At 39.6% G+C, this 18,444-nt stretch overlaps 1 pseudogene; it reads left to right on the forward strand.

The window, feature by feature from the left end:
• Positions 1–17,434, forward strand: part of LOC149208591 (putative serine/threonine-protein kinase At1g54610) — a 31,177-nt pseudogene extending 13,743 nt beyond the window's left edge.
• The last annotated feature ends 1,010 nt before the right edge of the window (positions 17,435–18,444 follow it).

Consider the following 18,444-nt stretch of genomic DNA (forward strand, 5'->3'; position numbering starts at 1 on the left):
ATCGTGTACTATCGTACTCCCTATGCTAGGATGTTTGATATTGATCTGGGATCAATGGAAACTAAATTTGGGTCAGTTAAGAGTGGTATGACACACTCCCGATTATTGGAGACTGACTTCGGGTCTGTGGAGAATGGTATGATACATTCTTGATTATTTCTTCTTTCTTCATGGTTCATTAGAGCAAAGCAGAGAAAAGACAGGGATGGTACAGAGTGTTAGATAGTTTGGCAGGTTAAGTCCTCCCTAGTTGAGAGGGAGTGTTAAATTTGGCAACTTGGGCCAAATTTCACCTTGGACAACTCATATGAGGAAGCTAATATTTTTATTGGGTTCCTCTCTCCGAGAGGTGTAGGATTGATCTAAAGATCATCTCATTCTGACATGTACAAATGGAATTATGAATTTATTTTGTTTATGGACAAATTGTCAAGGTCAGCGAGGGAACTAATGTAGGCTCAAAAGCCCAACAATCACATCTATTCATCCTCAATGTTTGCACATAAATACAAGGTCCCTCCTCCTCATTTAGACACTTCACTCACTCACATATCTCTCTCTCCTTCATTGATTGGGTACAGATTTCTGAGGTAGCTCTCCACATGTGCGAAGAAGGGCAGTTTTGTTCCAGCGTTGACCGAAGTTGCAGGAAGGGTTTTTGACTAGTGTTGACCAGCAACGTTGACTTGTTCGACTGTGGTTTTGTGAGTGTTATCTCTGTTTGGTCAGGCCACATTTTTGGGCACAGAAATTGAGGTAGACTGTACTATTTGACCAACGTTGACTACAAAGGGTTTGACTGTAGCGTTGACTTTTGTTGACCAAGTTTGTCTGGATATTTGTGGTGATTTGATTTGCTGTTGGAGGCCGAGTTGACCAAGTTTTATCGAGCTGTTTTGGAGGTCAAATTCTGCCCTGTTGACCAACGTTGACTTTTTGGTTAGGACTTTCTATAGCTGTTGTTTGTTGGGATAGATTTCACTATGATTGGGCAAGTGAATATTGCATATTGTACTCTCTCTCTCTGTTGAACTCTTGAAGAATAAGAAGAAGAATTGATCGAAGGGTTTCTCGACATTGTGGTTTGTCCTTGACTAGTACCATATCTCGTGTCCTCTTGTCTTGGCTTGTCTTCTACTATTGTTGTTTATGTTATATCTGCATTTTACTGTCATGTTGATGTGATTGCTAATCTAGATATTGATATTGGGCTAATAAGAAAATTGAAGTGAAATTGCTCTTAAGTGTAGAACATACCATTGTTATCTAAAATTAACATGGTATCAGAGCTGAGGCGAAGACAAAGCCCAAGCAAGAGTGAAAAGAGCAATCACTAAGAAGAGAAACCACTGAGATCCTTTGATCAAGGACAAGATTCAATGGCCTCCACATCCTACTTCAAGTCTAATGACAAACTTCATGATAAGTTTGATTATCATGCATGGAAGATGTCTCTTGATTTGACTTTAGAAGATCTGTTAAAATTGGCAACCAGGGCAAAACTTCATGTGGGTCATCTTATTCATGGCTAATAATATTTTTATTAGATTCCTTTCATCGAGAGGTGTAGGATTGATATAAAGATCATCCAATTCCGATAAGTATTCATGGAGATATGAATTTATTTTGATTATGGAATTATTATCAAGCCGACCTACAACTCATGTAGGCTCAGAAGCCCAACAGTCGCATCTATTCACCCACCAACATTGTGTATAAATATAAGAGGACTTTTCCTCATTTAGACTCATCTCATCACATCTCTCTCTCTCTATTGCGCAGATATGAGTCTCTTCTCTACTGCGCTGAAATGGGTCTCTCTCTCTCACACATGTGAAGCCGGAAGCTGTTGAATTTGAAGCTGCAACTGCAGAAGTAAAGATTGACTTGTGTGGCCTAGAAGATCTTCTCTTTGGAACTGTGTTGTAAGTTAATCTGAACCTCCTCTGAAAGCCGCAACTTTTGGTGGTGGAATGAAGTCAATCCGACGAACAGTTTGCAAGATATCGACTGCCCTAGTTTGAAGCCAAAAACTGCTAAAACTGAAGCTGCAATTGCAGAAACAAAGATTGACTTGCGTGGCCTAGAAGATCTCCTCATCTGAACTGCGCTGTAGGTTTGTGATGCTACTTTTGGTGGTGGAATGAAGTCAATCCGACTGTCGGTTTGTTAGATATGGTCTGCCCTAGTTTGATAATTGAAGCCGCTAATGCTGATGCTACTGATCTAGGGTTTGCTACTGCTGATATGAATCAGATTTATTGTACTATTTCTCTCTGCTGAATTATTGAAGATAAAAGAAGATTTGATCAAAGGGTTTCCCCACACATTGTGGGGTTTGTCCCTGGCTAGCCGCCACATCTTGTGTCTCTTGTCTTGGCTTGTTTTCTGTCGATCGTTTAATGTTCTATCTGCACTTTACTTTATGTACATGTGATTGCTAATCGATGGAATATAATATGAAAAGGAAGTAAACTGTTATAAGCATAGAACATACCATAACTTAACAAGATCAAGATGTTATGGACTATTTGTAGGGAAAGATTTTGGAACCTCCTTCTAATGCATCGACTCCTGCTAAGACAAAGTACAAGAAGGGTGAAGTCAAAGCGAAGAAGATAATTTGGGATTTTATTCATAAGCATTTAGTTGCTTACATCTCCGATTTGAACATATCAAAGGAGATATATGACAGGTTGGTTGGCATGTTCAAATCTAGTAATGCAAACCAAGTTCTCTTTCTCAAAAACAAGCTGAAGGATATAAATAAGGGAAGAGGTGAAGACATTCAATCCTACTTCATGAGGATTACTGATTTCATAAATGATCTTCTTTCGATTGGAGAAGCCATCGCTGGTAGAGTGCTTACTCTCATTGCCCTTGGAGGACTCCCTCGTGAATGGCACGTGTTCAACACTACTATTCTTAACAACGACAGGATTCCAGATTTTGAAGAATTGTTGACTAGATGTTCTCAAGAAGAAACAAGGATGATGGAACTAGATATGCCTTCAAATAGGACTGATCCTACTGCATTCTCCGCTCATGCTAAAAAGAAGAACAATGCAGGTTCAAAGAAGCAATGTCAAGGAAGACTGGGTTTCAAGAATGGAAGGAATGGAAGATGCTTCATTTGCAACAAGTTTGGCCACTATGCTAAGGAATGTGTCCTAATAGAAGGGATACACCTCATGATGATGACAACCACAACAACAACATTTTCAGGGGCAACAACAGTCAAAGGTATGGCAGATTCAACAACCAAGGAAAAAGGAATGCTCCTGCTCCTCATCAAGGAAATGGTCGCCCTCCCAAGAGATCAAGAAACACTAGGTATGATGAATCTAATGTTGTTGATAACAAGCAAAAAGAATTTTATCTTATATCTTCCCTCTCTACTTCATCTCCTTCTGACACTTTGGGAAATTGGTTGATTGATATTGGTGCCTCAAGGCACTTCACTGGGTATAAGGAAGCTTTTTCAATTTTAATTGAAAAGGATACAAATTTGGAAGTTATCCTTGGAGACAATGCCACCTATCCCGTGAAGGGAGTTGGGAATGTTACTCTTCAATTGAATCAAGGTAACACCATTCATCTACAAAAAGTACTATATGTACCCGATTTAAAGAAGACCCTGGTATCTATCTCGGCGATGGAGGACAAAGGATTCAAGGTGGCATTCATCAATGGAAAGGTACGTGTGTGGAATAAAAATTTCAAAGATGCATTTACACTTGGAGGAAGTCCATTGGGAGCTATGTCTTGCGACACATCACTTAAGCCAAATTATGGCACCGAAGGTTTGCTCATCTACATTATAAGGCTCTACCCGATCTGAGGAAGATGGTGACAAGTATGCCTGAATTTAAAGTAGAACATGAAGTTGTTTTTGAATGGAGTTCGGATTTTCCACAGTGTTCATGTTTTTTGGTCGACGTTTCGAGTCTGAAACTAGACTCATCATCAGGACAAAAAGTGAGGAGAAAAGAAGGGAATGTTAGGTACAGCTTCTTTTCTCCTTATTTTTACCCTAGTTTTTTCGAGATTACGTATCTCTTTCAGACTCGAAACGTTAAGGAGAAAAGCCCTAACATTCTCTTCTTTTCTCCTCACTTTTTGTCCTGATGATGAGTCTAGTTTCAGACTCGAAACGTTAAGGAGAAAAGCCCTAACATTCTCTTCTTTTCTCCTCACTTTTTGTCCTGATGATGAGTCTAGTTTCAGACTCGAAACGTTAAGGAGAAAAGCCCTAACATTCTCTTCTTTTCTCCTCACTTTTTGTCCTGATGATGAGTCTAGTTTCAGACTCGAAACGTTAAGGAGAAAAGCCCTAACATTCTCTTCTTTTCTCCTCACTTTTTGTCCTGATGATGAGTCTAGTTTCAGACTCGAAACGTCGACCAAAAAACATGAACACTGTGGAAAATCCGAACTCCATTCAAAAACCACACCACAGTAATCTGCAAACCATGAAGTTGTTTGTCAGGGGTGTGCCAAAGGAAAGTGTACAAGGGGACCATTATCCTCAAGTGATAGGAAGACTACCGAAATATTGCAATTGGTTCATTTTGATCTATATGGTATGATGCCCATGAACTCATTGGGAGGATATTTATATTATGCTATCTTTATGGATGATTTCTCTCGCAAGACTTTGATATATTTCTTGAAGAAGAACAAAATATTCTCATGGTTCCGTTCTTTCAAAGCTTTGGTCAAAAATCAATTCGGGAAGAAAATCAAAATATTGAGGACCGAAAATGGAACCGAATATGAATCAAATGAGTTTAATAATTATTGTAGAGAAGCTAGCATTAAGAGGGAGACTACCACTGCATATACTCTTGAGAAAAATGGTTTTGTTGAAAGGAAGAACTATTCTACCATAGAAGCCACTTGTGCCATGCTTCATGATCAAAGCCTTCCGAAGTTCTTATGGGCCGACGCTGCAAACATTGCTGTGTATGTTTAAAATAGATACCCTCATCAAGTGTTGGACTCCAAAACTCTCGAAGAAGTTTTCACCAGTATGAAACTTGATGCTTCTCACTTTAGAATTTCTAGTAGCCCTGTATATTTTCATGTGCCGAAAGAAAAGAGAAGCAAATTGGATGCCTCTGGGAAGAAGGGAACATTTGTGGGCTATAGTGAAACTTCTAAGGCATATAGAATCTATGTGCCTGGTCAAAGAGAAGTGGAGATAAGTCATGATGTCATCTTTGATGAGGATGTTGCCCTTAGGAAGATTAGTAACCTTCTTATTCCAAGGATGGACAAAGAAGCAGATTCAGGAAAGTAGGGAGAACCCTAGGATGAGCTGATGCTCGATGCTGAAGGACCAATGGATCCCATTGATCCACCCCCTCATGAGCCCTCCTCCTAAAAAAGGAGACCCTCATGGCTTAGGGAAACTCTCGAAGATGCCGAGAGACATGTTGCACCTAGGGGGACATTTCGTGAAAGTAAGAAGTTGAATAGGTACCAAGGGTACTTAACTGCAATGAGCACCATTGTTCAATCTGAGCCTTGCACTTTTGAAGAAGCTGTAAAGCACCAAGTTTGGAAGGATGCAATGAATGAAGAGTATGAGTTGATTTTGAAGAATGATGTTTGGGATGTGGTCCCTAGACCCAAGGACAAACCCATTGTCACCTCAAAATGGCTCTACAAGATCAAGCATGGAGCCGACGGAAGTGCTGAAAAATTCAAGGCTAGATTTGTTGCTTGATTCTTCTCTCAAAAGGAAGGTGTGGACTGCGATGAGATATTTGTAGATGTTGCTCGATATACCACCATCTGTTCGATTATAGCTCTTGCTGCCTCGCAAGGATGGAATCTACACCAGATGGATGTCAAGACCGCATTCTTACATGGTTCAATTAAGGAGGAAGTCTATGTAGAACAACCCAAGGGGTTCGAAGTTCAAGATCGTCAGACACATGTATGCAGATTGAAGAAATCCCTCTATGGGTTGAAGCAAGCTCCCTGAGCTTGGTATGAGAGGATCGACAGCTAGCTGATGAAGTTGGGATTTATAAGAAGTGACATTGATCTGAATCTTTATTTTAATGTTGAGAATAGTAGACCTCTCGTCTTGGTACTTTATGTGGACGATCTCTTTCTGACGGGTGCAAACCCTCTTATTCAACAATGTAAGAGGGAGTTGGCTTTTGAATTCGAGATGAAGGACCTAGGATTGATGCATTACTTCCTAGGGTTAGAGGTCTGGCAAAAGCCAGGTGAGATTTTCCTTTCTCAAGGAAAATACATCGTGAAGCTACTCGAAAGATTTGGGATGGTGGACTGCAAGTCCGTGACTACTCCGATGGAAATTAACTTCAAGAAGTTATGTGGAAGTGTTGTTGGGACGGATTTGGGAAATCCTTTTGACTATCGTCAACTCGTGGGGGTCTTGATGTTCTTGGTGAACGCCTGTCTGGACATATGTTTTGCAGTGAATACTTTGAGTTAGTTTATGGTCGCGCCTCATCACATACATTGGATTGTTGCCAAGAATCTCTTGAGATATCTTTGGGGCACAATCACTTATGGACTGAGATACATTGTCGGGAATGTGAGGCTCCATGGTTACTTTGATGCAGACTGGGCTGGCAGTGTGGTGGATCGTAAAAGAACATCTGGATGTTGCTTCTCTCTAGGTTCTGCTTCGATATCCTAGATGAGCAGGAAGCAAAATTCGGTTTCTTTGAGCATCGCTGAGGTTGAATACATTGCTGCTAGTATGGACTCCTGTGAAGCTATTTGGTTGAGGAAGCTCTTTAGTGAGTTGTTTGGACATGTGATGGATATCACCATGATCCACTGTAACAACCAAAGTGGGATTCGTCTTTCTGAGAATCTTGTGTTTCATGACTGCTCCAAGCATATTGATATCAGGTACCACTTTATCAGGGACATGGTACAACGGGGAGCAATAAGGCTCCGTCATATTGGGACTAATGATCAGGTTGTTGATATTCTTACGAAGCCCCTGGGGAAGGTCAAATTCTTAACCTTCCGTGAACAACTTGGAGTCATGGAGAGACCCTCTTATGAGTTTCCTGTATGAGATGGATGTTGAGCTCTGGGAGCTCTAAGGGGCTTGGGGTACTTCTTGGAGCGATGAGCGACCATAGGGTGAGTGGTTCACCTTCCCCAAATGGTGCACGATGTATAGGGTGAGTGGTTCACCTTCCCCTGTGATACCCCATGTTGAGATATGCATAGGATGAGTGGTTCACCTTCTCCTATGGCATATGAGCAGGATGAGTGGTTCACCTTCTCATGCCAACACATCCTACCCATGCAGTTTGGGACTCATGGGAAGTACCTCTCATCTAGCCAATGAGTAGGGAAATGAAGATAGGGACCATGGACACATCGTGTACTACCATACTCCCTATGCTAAGATGTTTGATATTGATATGGGATCAATGGAAACTGACTTTGGGTCAGTTAAGAGTGGTATGACACACTCCCGATTATTGGAGACTGAATTTGGGTCAATGGAGAATGTTATGATACATTCTCGATCATTTCTTCTTTCTTCATGGTTCAGTAGAGCAGAGCAAAGCAAAGCAGAGACAGGGATGGTGTAGATTGTCAAACAATTTGGCAGGTGAAGTCCTCCCTAGTTGAGAGGGAGTGTTAAATTTGGCAACTTGGGCCAAACTTCACCTTGGACAGCTCATATGAGGCAGCTAATATTTTTATTGGATTCCTCTCTCCAAGAGGTGTAGGATTGATCTAAAGATCATCTCATTCTAACGTGTACAAATGGAATTATGAATTTATTTTGTTTATGGACAAATTGTCAAGGTCGGCCAACAAACTAATGTAGGCTCAGAAGCCCAACAGTGACGTCTATTCATCCTCAATGTTTGCATATAAATACAAGGTGCCTCCTCCTCTTTTAAACACTTCACTTACTCACATATCTCTCTCTCCTTCATTGATTGGGTATGGATTTCTGAAGTAGCTCTCCACACGTGCGAAGAAGGGCAGTTTTGTTCCTGCATTGACCAATGTTGATTGAAGTTGCAGGAAGGGTTTTTGACCAGCAATGTTGACCTGTTTGATTGCGGTTTTGTGAGGGTTATCTCTGTTTGGGCAGGCCGCATTTCTGGGCACAGAAATCGAAGCAGATCGTATTGTTTAACCAACGTTGACTACATAAGGGTTTGACTATAGCATTGACTTTCATTGACTAGGTTTGACTGGATATTTACAGACTATTTTTAGGCTAATTTGATTTGTTGTTGGAGGTTGAGTTGACCAAGTTTGACTGAGCTGTTGTGGAGGTCAAAGTCTGCCCTATTGACCAGTGTTGACTTTCTAGTTAGGGCTTTCTGTAGTTGTTGTTTGTTGGGACATATTTCACTGTGATTCGGCAAGTGAATATTGCATATTGTACTCTCTCTCTCTGCTGAACTCTTGAAGAATAATAAGAAGAATTGATCAAAGAGTTTCCTTACATTGGGGTTTGTCCCTCTCTGGTGCCATATCTTGTGTCTTCTTGTTGTGGCTTGTCTTCTATTAGTGTTGTTTATGTTCTATCTGCATTTTACTGTCATGTTGATGTGATTGCTAATCTGGATATTAATACTGGGCTAATAAGAAAATTGAAGTAAAATTGCTCTTAAGCATAGAACATACCATTGTTATCTAAAATTAACATTATGCAACAGTGAAATCTGAGTACAATCTATGGATGCCCAATTGGAAATCCAAACAACAAGTATCTAAAAAAAATAATTATAGAACAAGAAATCTCGGCACTGGCTCCTCGAGAATAACTAGCCTTCCAAACCCTTCGTATACCCTCTGCATAGTCATTGCGCTGCCTCTCACATGTGTGGCATAGATCAGCCTCTGAACAAGTTGTCTTGCATGTCTCTGCTACTGGAAATGACTCTCCGACCCTCTAGAAGACTTTCCCAGCCTTTGGAAGCTGAATCGACTTCCTCCCTAGCTAAATCAAACTGCTCTGCTTCAGCTATTGCGTAGTCCTTGCGCTGCTTCTGCATGGATCCATTCTGTCACTTGTTGTTGTCTCTCTAGATCTGAAAAACTTCCTCTAGATCACTGCCCCTGCCCCTCATTGTCTCTGCTTCGATCTCTAGCTCTCCGACAACTGCTGCTGCTCTCTGGAGATCTATTTGCCAAGGAAATCGAATTTCTCAAATGTCTTCTCCAAATTCCCATCGACCTCTTATAATCCTCGGTTGGACCACCAATGACCAAGATTAGATCTTAATCAAGGGTTAAAATTAATCTTTTGTCGATTCGTTTGAGTTTCTATAGAATTCTCGCCTTGACTTAATTAATTTTGATTAATTAACCAGTTTTCCTAAGTTAAGACTTACGAAACATTAAAAAATAGGTTAATAATCTAATTAAGTAATCTCTAAGTGGAATTTCCAGAAACGATTTTTGGGTTATAGAGATCTCATGTATTCTTGCCTCCCCACCAAGTTTCGTGGCTAGAGCACATCCAATGCTACAAAAACTAACTCTTTTTGCCAGTCTCTCTATATTTTCTCGTTTTGTCAACTCTATTTTTGGTCGCCTCACTAGTGATTGATTCCCTCTAAGTCATTGTCATGAGCGTTATATTTTCCATAGGGCTATATTGTTCTTTGCTTTCATAATTGCATTTCTCTATTAACACATTAATTTCACCTTATAGCATCATAACATTATACAGATTTACATCATTACTCATCAGCATATGCAAATATGTAGAAAGAAAAATAACATCATCATCAATGCAGCGGAACATAAAGGAACACAGGAAGAAAAGCATGCATACATAGAGACACCAGGATTGATCGGAGACCAAGGTAAAACCCATTATGGGGAAAACCCTTGCAAATTCTTCTTCTAATAGATTGTCATCAAATGATTCAGCAAAAGAGAGTACAATGATCCATATCTTCACAACAACTAGAATATCCATGAAATGCATCTAAACATCAAAAATCTGATTTTGATAACTGTAATGTACTATCACTGCCTGTAGCCTACTATTGATCACTGCTGTCACTGAGCGAAATTTTCGGAGTACTGCAGTTTCATCTTTGTGTCTCGGACGCATGGAGGAAGAGATGAGCGAGCGTCTATAGCAGTGTTGGACGCTCCCTAGTGGACTTTGTGCGTGCATGTAGGGACAAATATTCTTTGTTTTGCCTTAAACCCCTAGACGCACCCTTAAAGTTGTTGTGCATGCGTCCAAGGCTCCCCGGATGCTACGTGGGCCACTCTGTGCGTGCATCCAGGGACCGAAATGCCCAATTTGCCTTCTGAGGTCCTAGATGCTCCCTCCAAGTTAGCATGCGAGCATCTATAGCTTCCTGGACATTGTCTTGACCATAGGATGCCAACATCCAAGGATGAAATTTCCTAGTTTTGTGCCAGCATCCGAAAATTAGAAACCCTAGATTCATGCGAGCATCAACCTTGTAGCTTCGGGCCCTTGTGCGAGCTTCTTCCGTTAGACCTGTGCAAGCCAAGACAAAATAGAAGAGGAGAAGAGAGCTTGATCAATTATGTCCAAATGAGATTGAGGTCTCTTCTATTTATAGGCTTCCATGAGGTTCCACTTGATGTTGAGGCCGACCTGTCCATTGGTACATGTGCATAGGGCCGACCTAATCCAATATACATGAGTGGGTACATAAATTCGAAAACCAACTTCTGCTTGTCCAAATGAGGTGATCTTTAGGTCAATTTTGGTCCTCTCGAAAAGAGGAATTCAATTGAATAATCATCTATGTCATCTGAGTTTTCCAAGGTGGAATTTGACCGTAGTTGCTTAATTTTAACAATGAGTAGGGCCCAACTTAACATACTTCTTCCTAGATGGCTCTAGTCAACATGCTCCTTCCTCCCTTGTTACTTCCTTAGAACCTTGGTTTTGGTTGTTGCATCATGTAGACTATAGCTATGGGATTTCTTAATCATTTATCCAACACATCCTTCCTCTAATATTTTGCTCCCTTACTTAGCTATTACCACCCTATTGTCGTAACCAATTTTCTCTCATTCTATATCGACCTTTTTCTATAATTTTCATTCTTCTTGTCTCATTCTCTTAGCATCTACGTACTCATGTTAGATTTTTTGTCTTCACTAGTATGTCACTAGCTCATTGCAACTCACACCTTTGCTTGTTTTGTGCTAGCATTGTCTGATGTATCCTTTGCTTTTGCCTCTCTAAAGTCACTTCTTCTCATGCTAGAGCTACCATGGTGATTGTATTTCCAAATCTTGCCTTCATTGGTGCTTCACCAGTCTTCATATCTCTTGCACCCTAGGTAGCTACAAGTGGGCATAACTATCTAGTAGTTTCATAGCTATTTCATGAACTTTGTCACTTTAGATGTTTTTTTCTATCTATTTTGACGAGGTCGCTTGGATGATTATGAGGATATATTCTTACCTTGGAAACCCCTCTATTGGACTTATGAACATTTTTGGAGGAGTTGTCCACCTATTTAGCCCCTTTTCACTTCACACATGTGGATGTTTGAACTTCTAAGGCCAGACAGTTGCTTGGTTGAGGGAGTTTATTTGTACGAGAACAACCTTACCATGTTTTTGGGCTTATAACCTGCATTTGGCGCTACACTAGTCTTTGTAGCTTCGTGTGGGCATAGGTACCTCTTATCTTCATAGTTTTTTCATCAACTTTGCCACTTTAAATGCACTTTACTTTTTAATATGGGAATTTTCAGCCATTTATTTTTTATCGTGCTAAAGCAGTGTAGAAAGTAAAGCTTCATTGCCGACATTGCAAGTTTCCATAACTACTTCTAAAATACTTGGATTCACAACAGGGTCCTTTGTATTACATACTTGTTTCTGAGTTTGCTCAAATTTTACATCATCCTGATGAAAGAGTAGTTTCCTTTAGCATTGGTATTTCCCAAATCTAGAAGGCCATCTTGCCCGTGCAACTCTTTAGAATTAGATGTTAAATGTTCTTTGCATGAAGATGTTCTTGGAATTCTAGTTCCATAAATGGGCATGAACTTTTCAACTTGTTTCTTTAGTTCTCTCATTTCCGACAGTGCAATGTACCATTATTTTCTCCAACTACATCATGAGCTAGTGTACAAAATTAGATATACCTTCAACTGTCAATTATATCCTTAAGAAATTGGTGGTTGTAAATCTAGAATGTAGACACTGCTTTTGGAATATTAGTGTTGTGGATAGTTTTGATCCCATGTTGAAAAGGCTCTCCCAACATGGAAGAGATTACTATGGATGTCATTTCAAGAAGTAATGCTTGAAGGAAACACTTTCTCGACTACTTTATATTTCAGGCTATAATATAAGCCCATGAAAATGCCATATCTAATGAAACAACATGAAGAATGCTCTGCTTGTGGTGTTATATTGCATTGAGCTACAAAAAATTAGGATTTGTTTGTGAAGATGGGAGAAGTTCAACAATGCAGGTTCATCCATCAATCATCTAACATGATAATTATGACAACATCTACCAACAATGTTGATTTATGGTAGCATCGGATGTGCTCTAAGCCTCAAAATTTGTAGGGAGGCTTGGACACATGTATTCCAGAATACCCAAAAATCATTTTGGGAACTTCCACCCGGAGACAATTTTATTAAAATAATTAATTATTTTTAATGGGTGCCTAAGTCTAAACTTAGGAAATTAAAATAATTAAAGGGTATTAATCAAACTATAGGTGAAACTTCTAGAAGAAGACGAGAATGAAGTCAATATGATCTAAGCTGTTGATTAGAATTTAATTTGGGTTGTTGATTGCTCAACTAAAGGATTATAAGAAGGACTTCGATGGGCATTTGGAAAATACACTGGGCAGATACTCAGTTACTCAAGTAAGATCAATTTTCTCACTGGTCAAAGTTCGGCGAGAGGAAATTGAATCAGAGGGAGAGTTGTAGGTGAGAAGGAGAGAGGGCATCAAGGTGAGAGGTGCAGGAGCAGAAAGAAGACGCAGAGCGAAGGAGGGACAATGCTGAGGTTGTGACGCTGGGATTGACGTTGGGACTGCGCAGTCCCGACGTAGTGAAATGTAGAGGGGCAACAGGGCCTCTCTAGAGTCAGAATTTAGCTGAGAATATCATCTGTAATATTTCTCACAAAAATTCCTCTTCTATTTTGCTGGTTGTATCTTGTACATGATATTTTTGTTGAAGATCAATAAAGAAAGCCTCATCTACTGCATCGGTTTTCCCACATTGGCTTTTTCTGGGGACAATTGTCCAAAAATAACTGTGTCATTGTGATTATACTTGTGTTAGTATTTTTCCTTGCATTTACTTTTCGCAGTATTTTAACTGTGAAGGCTGCAGTAGAATTTAATTTAATATTTGTTGTAGAAACATTGTGAATAACTTATTTATGAAATAATAAGTAGAAGAAATAATATCAGTTACCGCTACGAGGCTACGATGTGTCAGGGGCTTAATCTTCAAACCGTCACCTCGGCTTTGGGGTAAAACGTGAGTGAAAAAACCTAGAAAATTATCCGCCTCTAAAAAAGAAGGGATAATTAACCAGATAAAAAAACACTCCAAGGTGTAATTGTTTGCTGATCGAGTCCTAACATCCTAGGCCTATTACAGACTCAAAACTCATGATTACTAGTATCACTTATTACAATTCCCTGTAGGGTGTGGAATCTGAGTACGAGAAAGATGATGAGAAGATAGAAGTAGAGTTAAAAAACTCTGTTGACTAACGATATCTCATAGTACAAATGTCCTTTGGATCATCCTTGGGCATGGAGTCTTCATATAATCATCAGGTGCCACTCCAGTGGTCAACAGTACCCACAATGTAATGTGTAATGAAAAGTGTTTTGGTAGTATTAATAAGTCTATGCTGTCTAGGCTAGCAACGAAACACATCAGAAAGCTACATTAGCTTTAATCTTACCAAACTTGAAGCAGGAAAACAACTCTGTCATCAAATATCAAATTAAAATAGGATGGAAAAATCTAGCCATCAACAAAGCATCAAGGGACCCTTTAATCTGCATGACATCATCAATTGTACATGAAATTTTTAACATAGAAGGTATCCTTACATCAACATGGCACGAGGTCTCTTAGATATTGAAATATATTTGGTGGATTTTACAAGGGGTTTCATGATTGGTAATGATGGCATTTGAAGCTCTGCAATTAGGAAAGGCTTCTGGAAAAGAACGCGGGGATAAGCATTTGAGCTCTACCTCCAAATTTTAAAAGAAGCAAAAGCTATGGGGATGGAAACCATTGGGGTAGCTAAAAAATTACGATGTTCTACAGGTGTTGAGAGCATAAATAGTGGTTATAGAAGATGCTACAAAATTACAACTGACTTAGTAGCGAAGTCCTAGACCACAAGCAAAAACTAAACAAGATCAGATGGAGAAAGAGGAAAGTTGACCGAATTGGATCTTTACCAAAATCTCTTTGTAAATTTTGTAACAAGCATTTAATTGTTTTTATTTTGGCAAAGTTGAGGAAATGTCTATAATTCACTTGGAAGTTGAAACAAACCATTGTAATGGTTGGCCTTCAAAGGTAGTCCGTTAAAAATGAAGGCTCTAGAGAAGAAGGGCATTCAATAGAGAGAAGAGATGACAAGGAAATGGAGAATAGCAGAGATGAGAGCTCAAAGAAGATTCTGTCCTGTGATGGGTGAAGATTGTTGTTGAGCCATAGCCATCTGCAAATTTCCAGTCAATGAGTAATAATACACTAAATGTGTGTATAGCTCACCCTTTTGTAATTAATTGCCTGCTTAATAAAATCTTCAATCAAGCCAGTTTTCTTCCCAGTTGGGTTTCCAGGAACATCTCTCCATATCTGTGTTTTAATGTTATGTACTCTGTGAGATTATTGTTGTTATTTATGGTGTATTGTTGGTGCCATTTGCACACATGGTTATGATAAATAGTTTCATCCTATAATCCCCACTAGTATTTAATAAATTTCAACGGCTCACTATTTTCCTCCATCCATTATACTCTGAGTTTGAAGATCAATGGCAATCATCTCAGAGCCGTTGTGCTTACATAGGAGGTTTCCAAATCAGTTTACTTGAGTCTAGTGGACTGTTGGGCATATTTAGAATTGCTGGGTGTTTTTCATTTTGCCTAGTTTGGTTCCCTCTCCTCTTAGCAATGTTTTTTCTGCTGGGCAAATTCAAGGTTATAGTTGGACGTCCATGAGCTTGTAAACATCCCCCAAACCAAATGTAATTTCTGAAGCTGCACCAGAATTGTATGAAGTCATATGCAAACCACACAGACTGTACACACCTCCAGTAGTGTGTCGTAAGCATCCCCTACAACAGCCCAATCATCCATGAGCCTGTAAACATCCCCCAAACCAAATGTAATTTCTGAAGCTGCACCAGAATTGTATGAAGTCATATGCAAGCCACACAGACTGTACACACCTCCAGCAGTGTGTCGTAAGCATCCCCTACAGCAGCCCAATCATCCCTCTGTTGTTCGCTGGTCCATTGCCTGTATAATCAGTGTGCCAATTCCTTAAACCTCTTTCTGTTTCACTGCAAAATACGTTATAAATGGATTCTGGACAGTGATAAGGCAGGCTTTTTATTTTGCTCAAGTACCATTACACAATTTGCCAAAGTGCTGCAAGTAGGTTTCATGCCAAATCATATATCTTTCATACACGTTCTATCTACATGCAACCATGCAAGCATTGGTGGTGAAAGGGAACTTGTCACGTCTTGTTGGAATCTTAACTTCAAATTTACTAGAGTCATAGGCAATGGTTATAAAAAACATAGAGCACAGTGTAAGGCAAAGGAGGAGACTGATTAACATGATCCACAGGAAGCCAGCTGATTGTAAACACATTTTCATCGAGAGTAAGCTACTTCACGCAAACACTAGGCCACATATATGAATGGGATTTGAATTTGACAGAGAATGCACCATTAGTGATAGTCTTTTGTTCGAAAAAAAGAAGACCCAGGGACAAACCTTATGAAACTATGGTTGTGGCTGTTTTGTATTTGTAGTGATGAAAATCATGGAATGGAGTTTCTGTGTATTTCAGTTGTTTTTTTTAATGTAAATCATATTGTATATCGACGAGGCTATCATCCACAAATACAGCGAGCTTTCTGCACTGTTATGATATGATTGATTATAAACTCATACTATTTTTCAAATTGTTATTAGTGCAAGGGTCAAGATTATCATGGAATTTGATAATGTGTCCCTTAACCTTGAGAATACTAAGAATTAGAAAGAGGGAATTGACCAAAAGAATGGGTAGGATGGCCACATGGCAGCTGAAAATGGAGATGGGTTATTGGAGAAGAAAAGCGAGAAGGGTGGTTTGTGCTATGGGACTTGATTACAAGATCAGGAAACATTCCAAAGCATATTGAGGGTGAACAAGTTGTGGTCGGGTGGCCTACATGGCTTTCTACGATTTATAGAGAAGTAATTAAAGCCTGGTTTCCATGTAGAGCTAACACCTTTGGGAAACTCAATAAGATTGGTTAAGGGACAAATACCAACATTTACAAGGATTGAGATATAGATAGTGGGAAAATAGTAGATACTGGGAAAACTGGGGAAATACAACAACATTTACAAGGTTCAATATATAGATACTGGGAAAATTGTTGCCCTAAAGAAGGTTCGTTTTGACAATTTGGAATCTGGAAGTGTAAAGTTTATGGCAAGGGAGATTTTGGTCTTGCAATGGCTTGAACATCATAATTTGGTCAAACTGGAGAAACTGGTAAGCTCGAAAATGCCTTGTAGTTTGTACCTTGTATTTGAATACATGGAGCATGGCCTTGTAGATCTTGCAGCTTCTCCAATAAGTATTTTTAGTAAACCTCAGGTAAAATGCTATTTGCAATAGTTGCTTTCACGGCTTGAACAATATTGCGATAGAGGTGTCTTGCATCATAATATGAAGGGTTCCAATCTGCTTCTTTACTATGGACGCATCTTGAAAATTGCTGATTTTGGATTGGCTACATTTTACTATCCCAATCAGAAGCAACCTATGATTAGTAGTATAGTTACACTTTGGTATCGATCCCCAGAACTGTTGTTGGGGCTACAGAGTATGATGCAACTATTTATCTTTGGAGTGTTTGTTTCCTCCTAGTAGAATTATTGGCAGGGAAACCAATAATTCATGAATGCACAGAGGCAGAACAGTAGCACAAAATATTTAAGATCTGTGGTTCACCATCAGAGGAGTATTGGAAAAAGTCGAAATTGCTACATGCAACTATTTTCAAGCCACAACAGCCATATACATGGTGTATATGAGAGAGTTTTAAAGATTCACATCATCATCCTTATCACCTATTAGAACTATTCTGTCAATTGATCCAACAGATTATTGTATTGCTTCTGCTACACTGAAGAATGAAGGTTAGGTCAGTTTCTCCGTGTGCAAAACATGGACTGCTACAGTTCTAGCAAATTTCTATGTTGGGTCTTTCTTGAGGATTTCCTAATGCAACTAGCTTTGTTGAAAAAATAAATCAGATGTGCAAGCCGTAAGAGAATGTTTCTATTGCCTTGGATGGGACATACTTTTCTAGATGGTCCCTGGTTCAATTTCTAATGGTTCTTGTGAAAATTCCTAGATCTAACAATCTCAGGAATCTTACTGCAACCAACTGAATCTACTTCTCCTAGATTGTAAATTAAGTTACAAACTTATTTCAGATTTCTTCATGAAATATCAAAGCAAGTTACTGAGGCAGCCTACACCAATTAAATATGATTCTGACACATAGAAACAGAGCAAGGAAAATAGAAACACATATGACACAGTTATTTTTGGACAAAAGTCCCCGGAAAAACCTAATGCGGGAAAACCAGTGCAGCAGCTTTGAGGGTTTATTATTATTAAGTAATAGCAAATTCTGAATACATCACTGAATACCTCACAGGGTTATTCAGTTCCAGAGAGAAATACTGACAGAAGCTTTGTGAGTTTACCTCACACAATCATTGAGAAAAAAGTCCTGGCTGATTCGGTTGTTGGATGAAGTGCCCCTAGCAGGCACTGGGCTATCCCTGCGCTGCCTCTATGTTGTCCTAGCATCAACCCTCTCAAGCATAGCGTCACCCAACTAGGGAATCGATCAGTAGCCCAGACTCACTGCTCTCAGCCTCCTGGTCTTACACCCAGGCTTCCGGCTGCTGAAACTAACCCTCTGCTCTAACTTTTGATTTTCTCTCTCTACCTCTGCATCACTTCTGCATGGCCCTTTTGGCCCTGCGTCAACCTCTGCGTCACTTCTGCGTGGCCCTTCCAGAAGCTGCTATCTCTGCCCCTCAACTGCAAGAGATCTCTTCAATCGATTTTTCCTCCTGAGAAATTCTCACTTCAGAAAATCGATTTCCTCAATCTCTCAGTGTGTTTTCCAAATGACCC

Source organism: Pinus tabuliformis, chromosome 1_2 (genome assembly GCF_031772625.1).
Source record: "Pinus tabuliformis cultivar Carrire ecotype Pingquan chromosome 1_2, CPIR1, whole genome shotgun sequence".
NCBI lineage: Eukaryota > Viridiplantae > Streptophyta > Pinopsida > Pinales > Pinaceae > Pinus > Pinus tabuliformis.